The sequence below is a fragment of the Liolophura sinensis genome, chromosome 12, assembly GCF_032854445.1.
Source record: "Liolophura sinensis isolate JHLJ2023 chromosome 12, CUHK_Ljap_v2, whole genome shotgun sequence".
NCBI lineage: Eukaryota > Metazoa > Mollusca > Polyplacophora > Chitonida > Chitonidae > Liolophura > Liolophura sinensis.
This window is the reverse complement of record NC_088306.1, coordinates 25,127,047-25,147,805: the sequence shown is the minus strand read 5'-3', so window position 1 is coordinate 25,147,805 and position 20,759 is coordinate 25,127,047. Positions and strand designations below refer to the sequence as shown.

At 41.1% G+C, this 20,759-nt stretch overlaps 1 protein-coding gene across 1 annotated transcript in view; it reads right to left on the bottom strand.

Moving 5' to 3' along the window:
- LOC135479670 (uncharacterized) overlaps positions 1–9,441 on the bottom strand; it is a 65,568-nt gene extending 56,127 nt beyond the window's left edge. The window contains exon 1 of the mRNA XM_064759565.1: positions 9,186–9,441. The gene's annotated coding sequence lies outside the window, so the exon portion shown is untranslated. The remainder of the gene's footprint in view (positions 1–9,185) is intronic.
- Positions 9,442–20,759: the final 11,318 nt, after the last annotated feature.

The following is a 20,759-nucleotide window of genomic DNA, read 5'->3' as shown; positions in this document are numbered from 1 at the left end:
TTTATTGTTTGTCGCTCAGCATAAAGGAATGGTCCAAGCACTTGTTAAGATACGAGGTACTTATATACTACTGCTTCACTAGATCGACATACCGAGGACACCCGACAAGGTGGTCCATTCAGGGAAACAAACATTGATTTGACTATTGTACTTACCCTGCCGCCTTCAAAGGTAGCGTGTACCATAAAAATACCATGAAAAAAGGTTTATTTGTTTTTTTTAAGATTTGTTAACGCCATGGCAAAGAATTTTTTGCTTACACTATGGCGGATAGTGATTGGATTGAATTTGGAATGATCGAAGAATAAACCGTCCACATTTGGCGATATACTCGGGTACTTTTCGTATGCCATACGTATGGAACGCGATTATTGAAGGTTGCCACAGCGAAATTGTATGAAGATTATACGAGAGAGAAAAATCAGTTGATTATTGATACTACTGACAGCGAATGCGCCACTCTCTTTACGCTCGCTTTAATGCACAGTTAGACGGCGCCAAGGAGTATGCGGCTTACTGTCAAGAATGTTCCGAAAACAATGGAAAAATGAAAATCTTGAAAATTCCTTCTCCCAGAAAGGAACTGAATGCAGATCTCATGGGGCCCATGCACACAGACAAGATCATCTCCTTGCTTTAGACTTGCCTTGGTCTTGAACCCGGGCCTTCATAGTTTGAGACCGTTGATCTAGTTCTTACAACCAGAGTGCTTTAAACCTGACTATAGGGATTTCGTATTTCCTGAAACTTTTTGCAGATATAGCCTACTTCACTAACACCCCTGAATGACGTCTATATATGTATAAAACTTGTTTTCCCTTAAAATTCATCACCATCATGTGACAGTTAAAAAAGCTGCCGGCGACCTCGGCTCAGACTAGACAAAGCTCAGCGTGACGGCACGTGGGATGTTAGCAGTCACGTGTATCAATAACTACGACAATATCGTTCGGCGCTTCGGAAAGAAACGCGTCGTCCAGACTCGTACGTTGCCATCACAAAGTGTTAAACGCTATCTCGACACCCGGAAGCGATGAGCAATGACATACTTATCACGCATGAGTGGTACGCTATAGGCTCACGGGGTTATTTGCATGTCTCATTACAAAACATGCGGATTCCTTTACCATATATAGGTCTATCCTGGTTTCTCACAGGACCGCTTAATGACTTAATTGAGATTTTAGCCAGCCTTCAGGCGAAAACTATTTCTTTATATACCAATGCCACAGCAAAATAGTCCGTGCGAGTCAAGTGTGAAGTTAGGCCTACGTATATAAAGCGGCTCTTATGCGGAGACCCTTTATGTGGGGAATCAAGATGAACAGAACCCGTTCCGATTCCAAACTGGCACAACCATTATATACAACCAAGATATTTTCGTCAATTAACTTTTTTAGCAGTTATTTAGCTAATAAACATATATACGTTTCCCAGTATGTTATATAAACAAACACACGAATGCGTGTGCCAAGTGACCATGAAGTTTGGGTGCGAACTTTGGGTGTGAATACAGTCATAATTACACACTCAAACTCAACCTTCGAAAAAAAAAGATAAATAAAAACTTATAACAGTATAACAAAAAAAAGATATATGCAATCACAAGTTTCGACGCATGCGCATTTCAAAAACACACCCACACGATCAAGCACACCTTTCTCACGATTTATTTATTTAGTGTTTTAGGTCGTACTCAAGAATATTTCACTTATACATGTACGACGGCGGCCAGCATGATGGTGGGAGGAAGGCGGACAGAACCCGGGTGAAATCCCTGGCCATCTGCAGGTTACTGGCAGACATTCCCACCTACGGCCGGGGTAGAAGCCAGGATGAACTGGACTTGAACTCACAACGACCGCATTTGTGAAAGACTTCTGGGTCATTGGGCCATGCCCAATTCCCAAGAAGAAGAGCCACAACAACAACAAGTCTCTCCGGTAAACCTGCTGATCGCGGGTACAAATCAAAGACGAGGGCTGTTGCGTGATGTTACTTAATGGAGATTAAAGAACACGCCTTGACATCAACACATACCGCGTCGCCTAGAAACGACAAGCACGTGGTCATCTCCGGGGTTTCCGCTGAAAACGAATTTTACTACCGTACTTCCGGCGTTGCACTAATTAAGGTTCAACACATTCTGCATGAAAGCGTTGATCGCAAGCTGACTGGCGTAAACAATTAGCTTGACTGTAATTTGATTTGTATCTAATTCAAGAGGTACAAACTGTGGGTAGGCTTATATGTAATTTAACAATACGTTACTGAACACACCGTGTTTGTGCAGAGGCTAGGGAATATTGAACGACGCGAGATAATTCAACTGTAAATATAAAATTGCGGATGTGTTCCACGTAATGAGGCTGTGGCTTCTCTAAAAATTTTGTTTATTTTCTGTGCGAGACTTAACTTCCGTTTCGCCGTAAATTGCTCCGAACTGCTCGGGTGACAAGGCCGCGCGAAAGGACACATTCTACGGCTGCAGCGGAAATGACCCAATTGAAGAAGCGTGACTCGGCTAGGCAGTCGCCAGCGGGTGAAATCTCTCAGGGGAAAAAGTGTGTGTGTGTGTGTGGAGTTGCGGGAAAGCATGGCTTTGATTTTAACTTGAAGAAAAACAGCTCGATTTACAAACTGCATGCCGATACGACATGTATATATGCGGACTTAATCGTGTTGATTGTGGTTCATTTGTCCACGGATTCGCGTGAAGACGTTTTTCAATACTTTCACCAGCAGCAGCGTTCCCTATCCATGACAACAAGACTTTGATGAAACAGTTTTGTCTTACAATTAATCTATCATTTATTTATTTATTTTGCGTTCTATTGCAAAATGCCTTACGTCATGAACCTTTACATTCATTTCATATACTTCAGCCTTATCAAGAATATTTCATACTAATATACGACGGCGGCCAGCATTATGGTGACATAAAACCGGCCATGGCCTCCGGGAACCCCACGACCATCCGCAGGTTGCTGGAAGACCGCGTTACCAATTCCTTCGCAATATATTAAAATATTTAGTGGTATAAGGAAGTGGGGTAAACAAGTTCACTTTGACGAGTTATTGGCTAACTTTCCCACAGGAGACACATATATGTCAGACTGGTGGAGAAAAAGCGGTCCCAAAAGGACTTCATGCACACTAAGAGGACACTGTCTACCTCTCATTGCCAACAAGGCAGCGGAGAGCAATGAAGCTATGCAGAGGAATCTCTGTCAGTGAACAGGCTTAAAGGAGAAAAAAACTTTAAAATATGATACTATAAGCTGAATAGAGCACATTTTTTTCTATTTGGTGGTGCCTGCTGCATAATTTTGCGATTTTTCCTCGCCATACACGTAAAGCCTGAAAACGGCAAAGCTGGCATAAATCGCTGAGTTCATCGCGTCCTCCATTTTTAACACCCTGTAATTTATGCTGGGCGTGTGTTGCCTCTCAGCCTTTCGTCGTTAAAACTGCCGTCTTGTTTGTGTGAACTCGGAACCTACGTCCAACATTCCGGCTTCCCGATCGTCAAGCGGAAAACGAACAGCACTGTTCGCTACCTTATGGGAAGAAGAGTTCTACCGGAAATGTACGAACTGCACTTCGGCGGTTTCCGACCTCCGACCGCAATTTTCCTCCTAACACAGAAGACTTCAGGACTAATTCTTAGGCCAAATGGAGTTGCCCATAGTGGATTTTGGCGCTGACTGTTATAATGTATCCACTTGAGGTACATATTAGAATTTTTTATGACATGCACCTGAGAGCAAATACATACTCTTTTCAATGGTATTTGATTGACATTTAAATTTTCTTCTCCTTTAATGCCATGCTACAGAAAGTAATGTACCAAATTTTCCAAACCGGATTAAAATGGTTTTAAATCATCAAATTGTACAATGATCTGTTGTGGCCTAGAACGTAAGGCCCTATCAGTGACGTCACATTCCTATTTTGTGCTTGAAATAGATCGTTTCAAGGCCCATTCCGCAAATGTGTTCATAGATGTTCTATAAGTATATGCATTCAGAATGACAAAACCTAGCAGTCTATGTCACAAAATCCGGATGTGACGTCACTAGCCCCAATATTGGTCAGAAATGGGCATCGTTGAGTCCAAAGTTTCAATTGCATCTTACTGGTTGAAAAAGATTCTAAAAAACAAATCCGACTATTTTGTGGACACGTTTAAATGGCTATTCATCTGAGATACCTTCACGTTTGTGGGTAATTTTGTTTGCCTTTCAATGAGCAAATATACAAATACAATTCAGCAGCTAAGCAACTAGCATAACACGGACATATAATCTAGGTATACATGAAAGTAGACACTCACGCACCGGCTTTACTACAACTTCCCTGTAATTGATATCAGGCAATTTAACGACTATATAACTGTATAGCCTTCTACAGGCGTGTGTTCTGATGAGGAAGAGCTTTTGAGATAGTTTAAGGGAAATTATGTCACGTCTGTCCGGCGTGGCTATAGGCCTACATCTCCACGTACAGCGTATGTAGGAACAACGCATCCCGTGTAAATCTAAAATTAAACTCACATCTTCAAAAAAAATTTATCAAACAGGCGCGAGAAAACCGTTGTCCTACATTCGCAGGTCGTGACAACGAAATGGTAGATGAATATAAATATAGAAAGCGCGGTGCATATTTTCATGCCGAGTTAACATGTGATATATATAATATGCCGGTATATATACAATGTAAAATGTGGGCGTATTTGTGCTACCGGTATATAGATCAATGGACATACAAAGCCTTGGATTTCAGTATCATAAATTATATAAATACTAACTATATGGTAATGACCGCGTGGCAATAACAGTTACGTCACAGCTTTACGGAACAACGTTGTAGACGGAATCGAAAAGTTAGGGAATAGTGGAATGTTAACCGAAACGAAGATAAAACCATCTAATCTGTGAAATTAGAGGCTGCATGATATTGCCAGTAGACTTGATAATTTTGGGTCTTCGTTTTAATATTTTGCTCTCATAACGGCAAAATTTGCACTCAAGATATGCGACAATTCAAACAATTGACCTATGTTGGCCTACCGTAGCACAACGTAATAGCCAGTAATCTAAAGTTTTAACATATTTTCAGTACCTGTACAACTAAAACCAGCTTATAAGGAATCCAGTAAACTAGTCCAGAGTCACTGCCTTAGCTCTCCCTATGCTTAAAGCGTTTCCGGCGAGTTTCGACCACTAGAGGTCTAACGCACCGCAGGGCGAGCGGGTCACCCTTATAGAACACCTCCGCACTGAAGCTATCATTTGCAAGAGCACGTGGTTGCCATTTAGATGCTATTTAGTGCTGACTACCTCGGTAGATGGAGTGACAGGGACTGGCTTACCTCGAGGTGAAGATGTTTTGTCGGTCGCTTGCTCGGTCACCGTGGTACAATAAATCTTATGTGGACAGCGGACAGCGTAGATCTATAATTAAGGGTGGTGATCGCGGAGCATAAGGCCGGTTGATTCAACCAGCACTCACAAACTCTCTTAACCGAGTGTCATCGTATTGGGCCTACGTCACGCTAGTTGCATATGTAGGCTGATATCGAGTATATCATACATCTAACAATCCCGGGGTCTTCCAGCCACGGTATAAATCTAACGTTACTTTATAGCTTTGTTAGAAAAAATAATACAATATCGTCTAGTCCTCCATAAATATGCCTACCGCCTGAAGAATATATGTTTCGTCAACCGTTTTGCTAACCGTCTTTTTCTAAATTCTCGCTAAGGGACGCACTGCGTATAAATGTGTAACATTAACGCGTTGAACACTTATCCACTCGGATGTCACGTCTCTGGTAGTAAATAGGTCAGTCCTCGCGGTATATCATAACGTATGTGACATAGGTCATATTTTACCCGGTTCCCAATAATAGCACAATCTGGCGCCTTGCTTACAGTCAAAGTTTAAATCTTCTTCCGCGTATATCTACTATCCTGTGTATTAATGCGTAGCCTGGCCTATTTAGCATAACACGTAAACGATTCAGCACGGTGAGTGGTACATACAGCTAACATATATGCCGAGGCTATATACGAAAAGAAGTAAGATCACCTTGACAATACTCAGTGGAGCGTGGTTTTATAGCAGTTTTACTCAAAAAAGGCGTGTGGAAAAAGACGGGAAATGTATAAATATATGTATATAGGTGGTGAGAATTATATAGCGATGCCGCAACGGAAGTATAATGCAGGATGCACCAGACCTGACACCCGCACAGTCATATTATAGTGACACCGGACCAACCAGCCATGTGTCCTTGCTCGAAACTTTCAGTGCTGCGCGCTAAGCGGGGCAGCTATATGTTTATTCATTTATTTATTTATTTGATTGGTGTTTTACGCCATACTCAAGAATATTTCACTTATACGACGGCGGCCAGCATTATGGTGGCAGGAAACCGGGCAGAGCCAGGGGGAAACTCACGACCATCCACAGGTTGCTGCCAGATCTTCCCACGCACGGCAGGAGAGGAACAGCTACACTCTAAAATACATTCCAGCATCAATAAAAAAAACTCAAACCCTCTGTTAAAATTCACACATCAATTTTGTAAGTGTAAAAGTACAATTTTAAAGTCTTTGGTATGACACGTTGTAGATTTGATCAGTTTTATCAGTATTTACGTACGGACACTGAGTTTTATCGTGACGACACATCCTCGTATTGACCCCAGATCCCTAACAATTTTCCATGTGCGACAATGTTAACGTTCAGTGCTGAAACTCAGTGCCTGATTACTGTTCAGGTATTCTCGTGTAAAACTATTCCCCTGTCCTACCAAAATGCACCGTGCAACAAAAACGTTGTTTCCGTGATTGCATTTGCCAAAAACCATTGTTTATCAGATAAGGTGGTCTAAATAACCAATCATATAAAAGATGACCTGGCATAATTATGTCTATTTGCATCCTTCTGATAGGCCATAATAAGGCGAGGCTATGACGCAGTAATTGCACCGCATCGGATGGCAAAAGAGATTAAAGTGATATAATTGTTAAATAACCATATTAATTCCTCTTGTCGTAAACAATTAAAAAATATTCAGGACATACTTGAAATACAATTTCATCCAGCCCATGAAGTCGTGTACAGATACATAACCCTATATCCACACATACACATAGCGCGTTTGTGCTGTACAGTGAAGGACTTCGATATCACAGGACAAGTGCCTCTATATTTAACGAACAAAGGTCACCTGGTATTGGCATATGCAATACGGGAATAGCCCAGTGAATAGACGGAAATGCCTTTACAGGTCACATTACATAATGTAGGAAGAATCATATTTCACAATTACAACTGGCAACCACGCGAGCTCATTTTAACCAAACGTTTAACGTAAATCAACTTTTGTAACGTTTCTTCAATGTGACATCGCACTGTAACATAAATAACGTATTTCAACAAAAATAAAAGTTACGAGAAACAAGAAGTTTTGTGAATGTGACCTCATGGACTACTTTTAATCAGTAGAGCAAAACTTTTATTTGGGCTGTGACGCGATGCGGAGTCGCGATATGTCGAGAAGTATGTCGATAACCAATGTTATAGTTGTGGACAACCGGATATCGGCTTTAATTTCTTTCTTTTTTTATTGGATTGGTGTACGCCATACTCAAGAATACTACACCTAGACAATAGCGACCAGCATTATGATGGGAGGAAACCGGCTACAGCACGTGGGAAACCGACGAGCATCCGCAAGTTGGTGCCGATCTTCCCACGTACGACCGTAAACGAAGCCGGCATGAGCTGGACTTGAATTGGACGTGAACAAACAGCGATCATCTTGGTGAAAGGCTAACCACTATATCATGGAGGTCTCTGTGAAGCGGGGCATGTTATGCAGTTCATAATTTTGCACATGGCGTATATACAATTATACAGGCAGTGCACAAACAACTGCAATGGGCACATGCAATTATTCATACTATTTTGCATCAATGCAATTGTTTGAAAGTTCCCCTGACTCAGGCTGACCTTTAAGACAGGGAGTCTGAAATATGACTGACAATTTCTAGCTGACATCAAAGAAAACTGATGACCTGGCATTTAAGCAGTATCCATTTATAGAATATTTTTGTTCTGCATGCAAACGGATGTCAGTGACTGTGATGGAAACGGGTTTTGGACTTCCATTTTCGGCTAACGTATGAATGTTTGTTTTTTTTGTTATTTTTTAACGGCGTACTTTAAAATTTGTCAGTCAAATGACGACGAGGAGTCATTTTTTGTGTGAACATTTATTTTTTATTTTATTCTTGAAGTCTTTGATATGACCCGACCCGGGTTTCATCCCGGGTCTACGAACTCTGATGAGGACGCTCTAACCATTATTCCACCGAAGCGGTGTCACTGGGTATCTACGAATGTCCGATTTGTCCCATAGGTTTCAGGCATTTAAAATATCAATACACCGACCCACATACAGTCACTTACGGGTTACTGTCCTGTCCCACATCGTGTGAGTGAAAACGCGTGTATTTTAAACAACAATCCCATAAATCAATTAGTAGGTCAAAAAAGTAGGTCAGTATCATAGATGACCTAAACACCCGTTTAAATACAGAACTCGCCAAATTGTCTACAGTGAACAGGTAATCGTAAGCCTTCTGCTGTACGGCATACATGCGTGGTTCGGTGCAGTGGGGACAATGCAGTCCCTATATGTAGGTGGGGAGACTGTTTTGTCTTGATTTTCGTACATAGCGGTATTTACAAAATAGCGGGTGCAAGTTTTGATTAGTGACAGCAAACTGTTTTTTATCGTTCTGTTTTGTTTTGAAGCTTCAACCAGCCGATTGGTGCAAGCAAATCTAATTCGCCCCGTTTCAGGTCCATCATCTAAATAAGATATACTATACATGTATATGCGATACTCATTATACCATATATTATATGCGATACGTAATATTGACCTATCATATGTTGTATGCGACGCGCAATATCATATATGCAATATCAGACTACATGCGATACGCGATATACCTGTTCCGTCATTTTTTACTTAATATATGCACATAAACACATAACACGGATATAAAGGAAAGGAGCCACTTAACGCTCAAGGAAAGCCAATATAAATATGGCTGTAGTCTCCTTTGGTGTAAGCGAGGTGTATGTATACCTTCAATACTTACGTATATAAAAGCATGCAGTCAGCGAAGAAAGGCAAACGAGTCGCTTCCGAAGCAGTCCACGCGTAAAGCGACTGTTAGGCGACACCGCCAATACCACGTGACTTCGTCAGTATGAATCATCCGGAGTTAACTCTCTGCCCGTCACTCCCTAAAGCTTTGGCATTTATAGAAGGGCTTTATGACCACCTCTTCGACCACCGCAACACTTCTTACCCAAATCATCGTCTCGCACCGGACAGGCAGCAGTCTAGCATAACGCTCAACCCGTCTCTCACTAGGCACGCCGTGTGTAATCGATCTAAAACCCTCCAACGTCAGTCAATCCCCTTATATAGGTCACTCGCCATTACTTCTAAAATGTATCACTCGTGGAATCCCCGGCAGCGTAGGTCTATATGGTGTGACGAACAGCCGGGCTTCGCACGATCCGTAACGATGTTTTAGTTTATTGTGCAACACACGCGCGGGCAAATATAGTGAAATGTTGATAGACAATTATTTAGTTTAACGGTAACCATTAGAGAAAGCGATCAACTAAGCACGCAAGGGAGGCGGAAAAACTGTTCTTTGTCAGAGAGCGATGGCGACTACGTGAGCTGTGACTTATAGAGGAAATCATCGGACCATTATTTCACATTTATTGATTTGCCGCAGTTTAACAGAAGCGTTGCATAAATGGACATTTTCATTTTATTTACTTTTGGGGATTATTTTCATGATCAAGGTTGTTTCGCCTACAAGCACGGTCAGGTTTGTGGGGGGAGGAATTAACGGATTCGCGAGGAGCCGCACAGGACTCGGAATTTCTAGATTTCTCCGTTCTTATTGTTCGTGGTGCTTTCGTGACAACATGCAATTGATGAGGATCATGGATCTCAATCGATTTCGCGACCACGTGTCCTCCACTCATTTGCAAGGCAACCCTGCACATCAAACGTCGAAAAGTTCGTCAGTAGCTTGTCAAATATCGGTGTTTCCTACATTCCTACAAACGGTCAACGCGACTCGACGGAGGTCACGGTGAACATATCAATATACTGTGGGAATTTTTCCGGCATATATCAGATAATTTACCAACTCCTCCTTAACGGCAATAAAAAGGAAAAACCAATTTCCAACAATAAACAAGCACCTTTCCGGGACATGGTGGGCGCTCGTTCGACTTTTTCGTTTTAAAAGTTTAAACCGTCGGATGCTTTACTGATGCTGGCTTTGTCATATCTACATTTTGGATGGCTGGAATCGGTGCATATAAAATCAAAGAACTACTCTGAGCTGTTATTTCTAGTGAAATTGTCCGCATGGAGGTGGGTTACACTGAAGTTGGGCCGCTTTGGAGAAATATCATAGAAGAGGTGAGAAGATCCCTTTACATGGCGTACTACGGATTGCAAAGCCCAGCGACAGTAGCAGTCCGTTAGCAGTGTTGTTTTCGTAGTGTAAAGGTGTGAGCAGCTTATCAAACCAGTCCGACAACCCCATTCTAACGTTGCTGTCTGCTTGATTCAACTCATACATGTACTTAAGCTGTACCTCGTCACGACAATGCATAGATATCTCTGTTTTTCTAGCAAAGGCAACTCGAGTCCCACTTTGTTTACTTGCAACGCATGGGTAAGACGTAACACATAATTATCACATAGACAACCTGAATGAAAAATAGACTATACACAGCTTACGCCCGACTTTATAAAGAAAAATTCCACCGGTGGGCCGAAAAAAAACAAACTTCATGGTTCCTTCGAGGAAGATTCTAATACAGTATAATGGTTTGTAGAGTTGCCAGCTATGATAATGTGTTCTTTTAAAATGTCGATTTGGTGACGGTAAATGTTCCTTGTAGCTTTCTCCCAGGCCACCTGGCCTTCCTGGCCACCGGGAGCTTCTCACCAATGCGGTCTCTCCCCCCCCCCACCCCCTCTCCTCGCTAAGGCACACAGCTGGCGGGATCTGGCGGGATGTGAACACACGACACTAATATGGGTCACTGGAAAGCCGTCAGAAAAATTAAAAAACAGAAATACCAATATTAGGTTTCATGCCAAAATCGGGGGGAAATATATGTGACTACATTTATGGCTACAATGATACAATCACTTATAAATCGGCCGGCCTGATACAGAATACATGTATTTCAACTTTCTCCATCACATGCATAATCAATCCAATGATAATAAGCGGACTGAATTTTATCAGTGAAGAACGGTGACCAGCCATTCATAGCTGAACATTTCAGCCACGTGTATGAAATCAGCTTTTACTCGCGGGACTTCACCCATTTACGCCTTTACGTCGGTAAGCAGGTCAAACATCTACATAGTTTTTCCGCGAGACTGTCATTATGGCCGTGCTGCTTTAAAATTCGATATATGACACCGAGGAAATAAATAACGGCATAAATATAAAAATTTTAATAAACATGTATTAAATAGATAAATATGTATTTAAAATCTAGTTGCCCAAGGGGAACAAACCATCACGTTTAACCAAATCATTGATTTTCCAGATTTAATTGTTCGCTATATTTGTGGCCAAATATAAGCCACAAAATGCGTGAGCTTATATGCAAGATAACAGAAATATATCATGCAACCATCATGTATTTACTCTGATAACTTAAACTTTCGGATCAAACACTGTTTGCATTTCACAACGAATGACATAGCGCAACAGTATGGGTGTGCACGAACTATCATGCGGATACAGTCGAGTTGATGTATATACTGCGCACATAGATCAATCAAAGCCGTATAGATAAATACTAATCTGTCGTGGTGAATATTTATAGCGTAAAGATAATTAGACATTCTGCCTATCGTACTTACGTTTTGGATGCGTGTCAAGATATACAGCCACCTATATATAAGCCCAAACATCACGTGGCTGTCTATTTCAACGGTTGATTACCCATGTCACGTGGGTATATATATAGAGTAGTTAGAATCCCCAATCTGATTTACTGCGCGTTGAAAAGAAGGAAATCTTATATTACGCGTCGTCAGCCTGTCACTATTTGTATTGCATTTCTATTTAAGAAATGTAGATCATTAATTGCTTAAGTTTTCACTTTTCGTTTATTATCTCTGAGCATTTTATATACTGTGTTATATAATTGGTGTTTGCACAGATGTGTGATCCTTTCCTTAACCCGGATCCCTACACAACAGCTATTCGTATATATACTACACATATTTTGTATTGTGCATCCGTACAGTTTACACATCAACTAGCCTGGTAAATACACATTTTTAAAAATAAAATTAAGTGACAAATCAAAATTTATTTTCGAGGAAATCTCAAACTAATTAAGTTCAGTCGTTGGCGTAAAACGTCCAATTTCGACGGGTACAGGCTATTAAATGTCTACCCCCCCCCCCCTCCTCCCCTCACACGCTCACATATATTTCACGCCTTACCTTGAATTTCAGCATGCCTCTAAATTAAGCAAGAAACGTTTTACGACACCTTTCTGTATTGACAGCCGTCGTGCGTCAGCAGATCGTGCAGGCCTTCAACGCCTGTGTATAATCTTCCGGGTAGAAAATACGGACCATGTCATTCCTCGGACTAAAGTACATGTAGTTCTTGACTGAACATGCAGCATAATCAGTTTGCCCGCGGACTTTGCTATAACTGGAGAGAGCTACGCGTAAACTACGAGGATCACCATTTACCTCGACACACCTTTCTTGCACTAGGTTACATGCAACTCCGAGGTTGTAGATTATGCTATTTTGGGGTGGTGTATTGCGTACGTAGGTCGCCCTCTCCCGCTGTCGCATTATCGCTGATACCGGAAGAGTTATCCCGTCTGCCTGAATTCGTCTGAGCGTAATACACCCATTTCATTGTTAAGGTGAGCCAGCGGGCCTCGGACCCCCATTAATTTTCCATAAGCGACAATGTTAACGTCTAGCACTGTAGCTCAGTCCCAAACATTCCGTGGCCAATAAGCTTTGGTGCATACCTGGCCCAGCCTGTGAGAAAGAAGCCATAAAAATCTTGACATAGGTTTGACCGTCAAAATCTGGACCTTTCCATGCCGGCAGCTGGGAGGCGTGCCTAGCAACGCCAAGGGGACGTCACTCGCAGCCTCATCACTACCTCACACCTTGTGTCCTCTCGCCCAGAGTTTCAAACTTTCATCAATAAAGCTCATACCTCCTCAAAGTTTAGACAGTTTCCAGCATTTTAATACCAAGCATGCACCTGTGCACCAAAAATGGACGCCTGGGAGCAAAAAAAGACTTTATACCCTAAAATTCACAGAACTACAATCGTCCCTACCGAAAAACGGAAGTTGTAATGGGGGTCTGTGTCCAGCGAACAGCCAAAGCCGTATGACAAAGATGGCGGATCAACCGTTAACTTACAAGGAAAGGATAGTATACCAATTTTCCCGTAGTAATCAAAAACGATCACCAGGCTAAAAAGGGAAAGAGTAGCTCATGCGTCGCTTCCTCCACGACCGTAGGTGGGAAGGTCTGCCACCAACTGGTGTATAGCCTTGGGTTTCCAACGGGCTCTATCCGATTTCCTCCCACCATAAACATGGCCGCCGTCATATAAGTGAAATATTGAAACACCAGTAGAACAAATAAATAAAATAGGAAAGGAGAGCGTCATCAGGTATGTGTGTAACGTGTCGCTCGACTCCTTAACGTGAGGCGTATGAGATCCGGGTTCAAATCCGATCTTGGGCAGTAAATTTGTATTCCCTGCTGTCAGTGTTCGTATTATCCTTGTTTACAATATGCGGTCGAAAACGTCATATATCTGTTAGCGCACTCTTACGTTCGTTGAAGACCGTTGTGGTGTACAAATATGGCACTTCTGACAAATCACACTTCGCACGTGGGAAATAGCCTCAGTCTTACCAAATGGCACAAGTAACTTACCAAATGTCGCCAGTAACCTACCAAATACCGGTGTTTATTTTTGAAAACTGACCGCTACAGTATAAGCGAAAAATTATTGAGTATGGTGTTAAACAACAGCCAAATTAATACAAATCATACGCAAAAAAGCAGAAAAATATGTTGTACTGCTCATGGCTTGCAAGGAATAAAAGCCAGTATCAAGATCCAGCTATACTGGTGTTGCTCCAACGAGGTCCTTGTAAATTATAAATTTCAATTTGCGCCGAATTCATAAGGAAGTTTGAAAACACCTGCAAATTTTAAGGCCACTCCCATTAATTCGCCAGGTGCCTGACAAGTCTACACATGTAAAGCTGCATCTGAAGCTAGCGGGACTGGCCACGAGATTGCATTCCTTTAGATCATGTGCCCTGTTACAAGACCCGTTGCCGCTTTACGTCGGGTGGCTTGTACGAAACCTTGTTTATAACCATTTCACCCGCTGACAGCGCTAGTATAAGCACATTCCCCTTAAAACAGCTTAGTGAACCACTTAACAGAGAGACATTCGAAATTCGTCAATCAAATGACCGAAATGCTTTAGAGACAAGATATTTGGACGAAATGCGTCAGAGAACAATCAAATGGCCGAAGGACCCTATAATTTCCAATTTAAACCTGTAACAATATGATTGATTCTTCGTGTGAGCTGGACAACAGAACTATGAAAAATGTTAAAAAAAGAAATTTCAACATTAGTGAACTAAAAAGTTTTGAGAAGATAGGTTTGTCTCTGTGCCGGATGATAGTGGAAAGTCTTTGTGCTTTAAGGCGCTCACTTAAAGTCAAGACAACAACACCCAGTCAACCACTTCTTCCAAAATGTTGGAATAGCATTGTTACAGTATCCCTATATAAGCTGGTAATCTTACTGTCTTGGGTTTCCTATATATGGAAACCAGTAGGGGCCAGTAGAGGATCTTTCGCTACATCGCCACACCGACCTTCCTAAGACAAAACGAGTTAACGTTAGGTTAGTCAGGTATGTCGGGGATACTCAGTCATATACGACTTAAGCAATCTCGCCAAAAGTAAGTAAAACATTTACCGAATAGGCTACATGTAAGTGTCTATAGGTTATACGAGTGCATTGATTTTTCTTACTATTTATGTAGTAAATTTTCAAACTTCAACCTCAAAATATATTTCCCCTATCTTTCGCGTTGTACTATGCCATACCATCACATACAACGTGCACTTTTCTCTATGACATATCAAAAAATAATCTAGCTTTGACCACCATTTTTGAGCTGTGGTTGGTGGAAGTGAAGTCATACGATTTTGTCACCTTGGTAACCTCCAGAGTGGTGGGTAGTGACACTGGGCAAAAAGTCTAACCAAAACATACAGAATTCCGATGTATATTAATTAGGTGCAAATAGCAGTGCAGAAAGATATAATGTATCCACATCTCAAATATCTGTGGCCTAGTATTATCCAATCAATGCTCGTTCATTCTTTAGTTTTTCAGACCCAATTGCACGGATTGCGCATGTGTACCAGTATCTCGCTGGATCCAATTATACTGCGATCTTCTATTAGTACTTTTTGTATTTTTATTTTTTTTTTGTATATCTTCCATCGGTGATTGTAAGATACACATATAGACAGCCACGCTGTTTTACCTTTTTTCTTCCTTCTTATGCGGAAATATAAAAAGACAAATACAGGGGGTATTATTACACGTGTGAATAACGTGATCACATGAGATAATACACTGTGAAACGTGAGATTAAGTGAGAATTTCAACAGGCAGCTTCAATGAATATTTGCCGGATGGCAGTGAACTATACATCAGACCTTATCACCAGGACCGTCACAATCCGGCCAGACAATTCGTAGAAGGGAATTCTTGAAATGCGATGACAGATAACTTTGAAATTTAAAGATTTTGGGAAACTATTTTTGTGAGAGATACATAGATAGCCCATTCTGTATCTGTAAAATTAGGTTTAGAGTAAAATATAGGTATTGCATGTGCTTACAAAAAATTCATTAAGAGCAGAGCGTTCAATAAAATATAGAACTACAAATGCAACGAAATCATTTTTATGGGAGGCAATGTAATAAAATTATCAGTTTCACAGAAAGAAATTATACGTTCCACACGTGTAGGATTTGTTGAGTATTTTTTTTCATTCTAATCACCAAAAGTGTAAAATGTAATAATTAGAGGAATAATTACCTTCATGTGTTTTTTCATCACATTAGAACAATGCGTTCGTGCCTTTATAGCGACATAATCAAATCCATCACTATAAAACAGCTGCACGTGTTCAACCACTTTTCGAAGCATGCACGTGTATGGATATTATGTGCACATGTTTTTGTTAAAAAACAAGTTTTATATGTTCGCAAACATGGTGTGCGCATGTTTAAACCACTAACTTAACCGCTATCGTTTCTTTTGATATAACTTTTATAACCCATAACAATCCGAAGGTTGCTGATAGACATATTCACGTACGGCCGAATGGGAAGTCAGCATGAGCTGGAGTTTACACCGTGTGTCGCATATAATATTATAAGGCAATACTGCGTATTGCATGTACATGTAAGGTACATGGCATTTAGATAATGGCTCAAAAAGGAGGTGAGTTAGATTTGCTTGACCTTCCAGGTGCGACCGGAGAAGAGGCCAACATGAGCTGGACAAATTCACAGCGATCGCATTGGTAAGTGGCAACTGGGTCATTGCACTGCGCTATCACTCAGTATCTCCCACCCCAACCCCACACCCGCCCAACCACTTCCTCCATGAAAATTTTAAGGCAAGGATCTCAATGGGGATTCTGCAACCAAGAGACAGGCACGGATTGATCGGCTTCCAATGAGATATCGTATCGACCTCTGGTTAGAGCGGAAGACCCTGGCCCGATCGTAACAAAAACTTTACAAATGGTATTTGGTACTGGCTTGCTTGGCGCTCAGCACTGAGGGGTTAGAGCAAGGAAACAGGGATGGTTGGCCTGGTATCAGTATAATGTGACTGGTTGGTGTGTTATGTCTGGTGTCTTCGGCATGATGTTTTAGTGATGGCAGCACCTTGCTGTCATGGACTCGCCCTGCCACAAGAAGACACAGTGTATGTACACACACTTAATGACTCTTTGTCGTCATTCATTCTTCAACGATGTATCGAGGATCTTGTGTACGACGTTAACGTAAATAGATCACTATATATTTCATAAGAGCGGGAGATCGTAAAACATTCACACATAAAATCAGCTTTATCAGAGTGAAATATACGTATATTTTGTTGAAGAAGTCACCTAGACTGAATTCGTCTTGATGTTGCCATGTTCAGTTATTTTTTTAATATGCCCCATCATTTTTAGCTTTACCTGCGGATGTAAAGCTCTGTCCGCTTTCCTCCCACCATAATGCTGGGCGCCGTCGTATAAGTGAAATATTCTTGAGTAAAACACCAATCAATTAAGTAAGTAAGTAAGTAAGTAAGTAAGTAAATAAATAAATAAATAAATAAATAAATAAATAAATAAATAAATAAATAAATAAATAAATAAATACATAATTTTTTTAGCTTTTATTGTAAAACCTAATCCACTTACTATTGCAGTAGTAAAATATCGGATAACCGGGAATTTGAAAAGTTTATCTATCTTTTGCTCATACAACGGTGAGCATTTTGCTGGTGGAGTTGCTGGGTTGAGCGTTAAACATCAACCTTTGGCCCCCACTGCCCCATTTTGTCCCATGTGCAGATTCCCATACCATACTGTTGGAAGAGAAAGTGCCCTTCAATGAATGTTAGACTGCGAAAAACCGATATGAGCCTCGGCGATCCATTATTGTCACCAAGACCGCAAAAGCAGTGAGAGGGGATGAAATTTCTTGCCCATGGGCGGATTTGAACTCCTACCCAGAGAGTCATAGTGATTGAAAGTCAAGCACCCAAAAGCACTCGGGCTGGGCCCGCTTACGAAATGATCAAGCTAAGGTCGTGGTGGCCTATGTGTACGGACTTTACACCTCGGTAAAGAATAGATCAGGGCGAACGTGCCGGTGTTTTTCGTTATACCGGAAACCGGGGGCGGGAGAGGTTACTCTGACGCGACAGGTGCATTCCAGTGCCCCACGGTCCCAGACCTTCTAGTTATAACTCTGCTGCAGATAACGGCCATGTATTGTTGATAATCCTTTTTTAAAAAATGGCAACTTTCTTGATTTACCTATGTGGGGTCGAGTTGTGTCCCTTTGAAAAAAATGGCTGTGTGCATGAGAGACACAAGCATCTATCAGTGGTCTGATTGATGATTTACCGCGCAATTTTTCCACCTTTAGATGAAGGAAACTGGAACCATCGCCCAGTAAATAGGTACATGCCAGATAAATGCTGCCACCGACGCCCTAACCAACGCGTGGGGTTTTTTTTATTATTTATTTATTTCGTGTTGTACTTAAGAATTTTTCATAACTGAACGGCTACCAGGTATATGAGTGTAACAATAAATGGCGCCTATGTTTTTCCTGCACAAACGGGCGTTTGTTTGCTTTTTACATTTAACTCTCGCATCAGATATATTCCAATTGTTGTCCGTAAATGTTTATTTAAACTATCTTCTTTCAAATCAGATCACGTTATGTCTGTGAAGCCGTATAGATTCAACAGTTGTGTCTGGACAAGTCTGCAGTGTGGACCCCCAATACTTCCTTGCCTGGCCCTCACTGGTCACCACGATCTTAGCTTGCTCTAAGGAATAGGATAGGCATTCACAAAGAAATCGGTTTAGGCCATCATCAGACGACAGAAGTATGCAATGGCACGATAGTATAAAGTGAGTACACGATAGCGCAGAGCAATGGAAGGTAGCGATGACACGATGCTGCGATGAGATGGATCCGTCGTCTTGTTTGTAGACATCAAAGCAAACGGCTCACTTGCAACTTGCTATTGCTCTAAGCGCATGTCTTCATTTAGGGTTTTTTGACTTCAATTTTGTTTTGATACAATGCTCTTCATTATTTCATGTATACATTGAGATGCTTACGTTAAAATACACGAGTGTCAAGATGTAGGATCGAACACATTACTATAACCACATGGTTTGAACGCAAATAAACACATGGTTTGAGTGAAATGTTTTTACTAATATTTTATTTTTGTTAAACACCCTACCAAAGAATAGTTTACTTACGACGGCGGTCATCATTATGATAGGGGGAAACGAGACAGTCCGAAGAACGCTCACGACCATTCCATGTTGCTGGCAGCCCTACTATGTAAAACGAGAGAGGAAGCCAGCATGAGCTAGACTCAAACTGAGGCGATTGCACTGGTGAGAGGCTTCGGAGTTGTTGTTCAGCGCTAGCACGCCATAACCACTCGAGCACGGAGGCCCTGGGTAAAATATACCATCTTACTACTGCCGAAAAATCATCTTATGTACGTATGTGTAACTTCGTGCTGAACAAATATTTCAGTCTTTTGACGAAAAATTGCCGTACAGATCATACAGATGTCATATAAACAAGACTTGACAATTTTTCAGCTTCTTTTTCTGTACCAGTAGTGTTCCGCATTATCTTTCTTGTACGTCTGCAAGACGGACAGAACTCTCCAATGAACGAAAGCCGCTAACCGACGAATAGTCGGAATGCTCTGGATGGATCGATTTGTTCCATAAATAGGCTATCTTACGCTGCTTGTGGCTATTGGACACATGACTATACGAGATCTGCTTCAGATAGATTATTGACGGGATTATTTAATACTACGACACAAATCCTAGCTAGCTGCTGAATGCACTTTCGCTAAATTCGTCGTGTGACGGTTGCTACGCACCGGAGGTGTCACAGGGCTACACGTTGCTATGCACGGCACAGCGTAGGCATGTGGTTACGTCACAGCAACGTCATCATTAATATAAGTACGGAAGCATGTTAGTGTATGTTTACGTTAAGAAATAGACCTGGATGGGAAAGGCGGAAATTTCGAGTTTTTTTATCGAAGCTTTGACTTTCCTGTTAGGAAATTTAGACATTTTTTCTCTCCAAATATTGATTTCTTATATCACATTTACGACTATTTTTCTTCAGAAATGTCGCGAAACTGTCATGAATCTGTGTTTGTTCCCTGCAGCATTAATGAAATCTGTGTACGATTTTTTAAATGTGCGATATAGTATAGACTATAGGTTTTGTTTCTTATCCATATAGAGCCTAAATACATACAAAATTTATGTGTCATTAAGAATAATGTGGGATAGAGGTGCTTGTCCCCTATAGCAGATACACTTAGAAATGTTAGACAAATACATTTAGGTTATGAGATGGGCAGCGAACCGTATATAGAGCGTAAACATAACTCTATAGAATTCAAATTAACTTTTTAGTTAACTTCCCATCTTAAATGTACCAAAGCTTACTTATGAATTGTGGTGATTTGTACAGCGAAATGATTATGTTTGAAAAGGAAAATGTATTTCTCCTGCTTTTTCTATATCTGTGTAGTGTGAATCAATATTTGTTTATCTCAAAATTCTAGTTATTGTTCCATTTTCAATAATACTCATGATTCTTGGACAACTCGAAACCTACGGCCGGATCACCGGATTGTCGACCGAAAATTGTTACTTATAGTCTCTAATTACGGCCTTAGTTACATGCTAGCAAATTAATATTCGAATTTAAC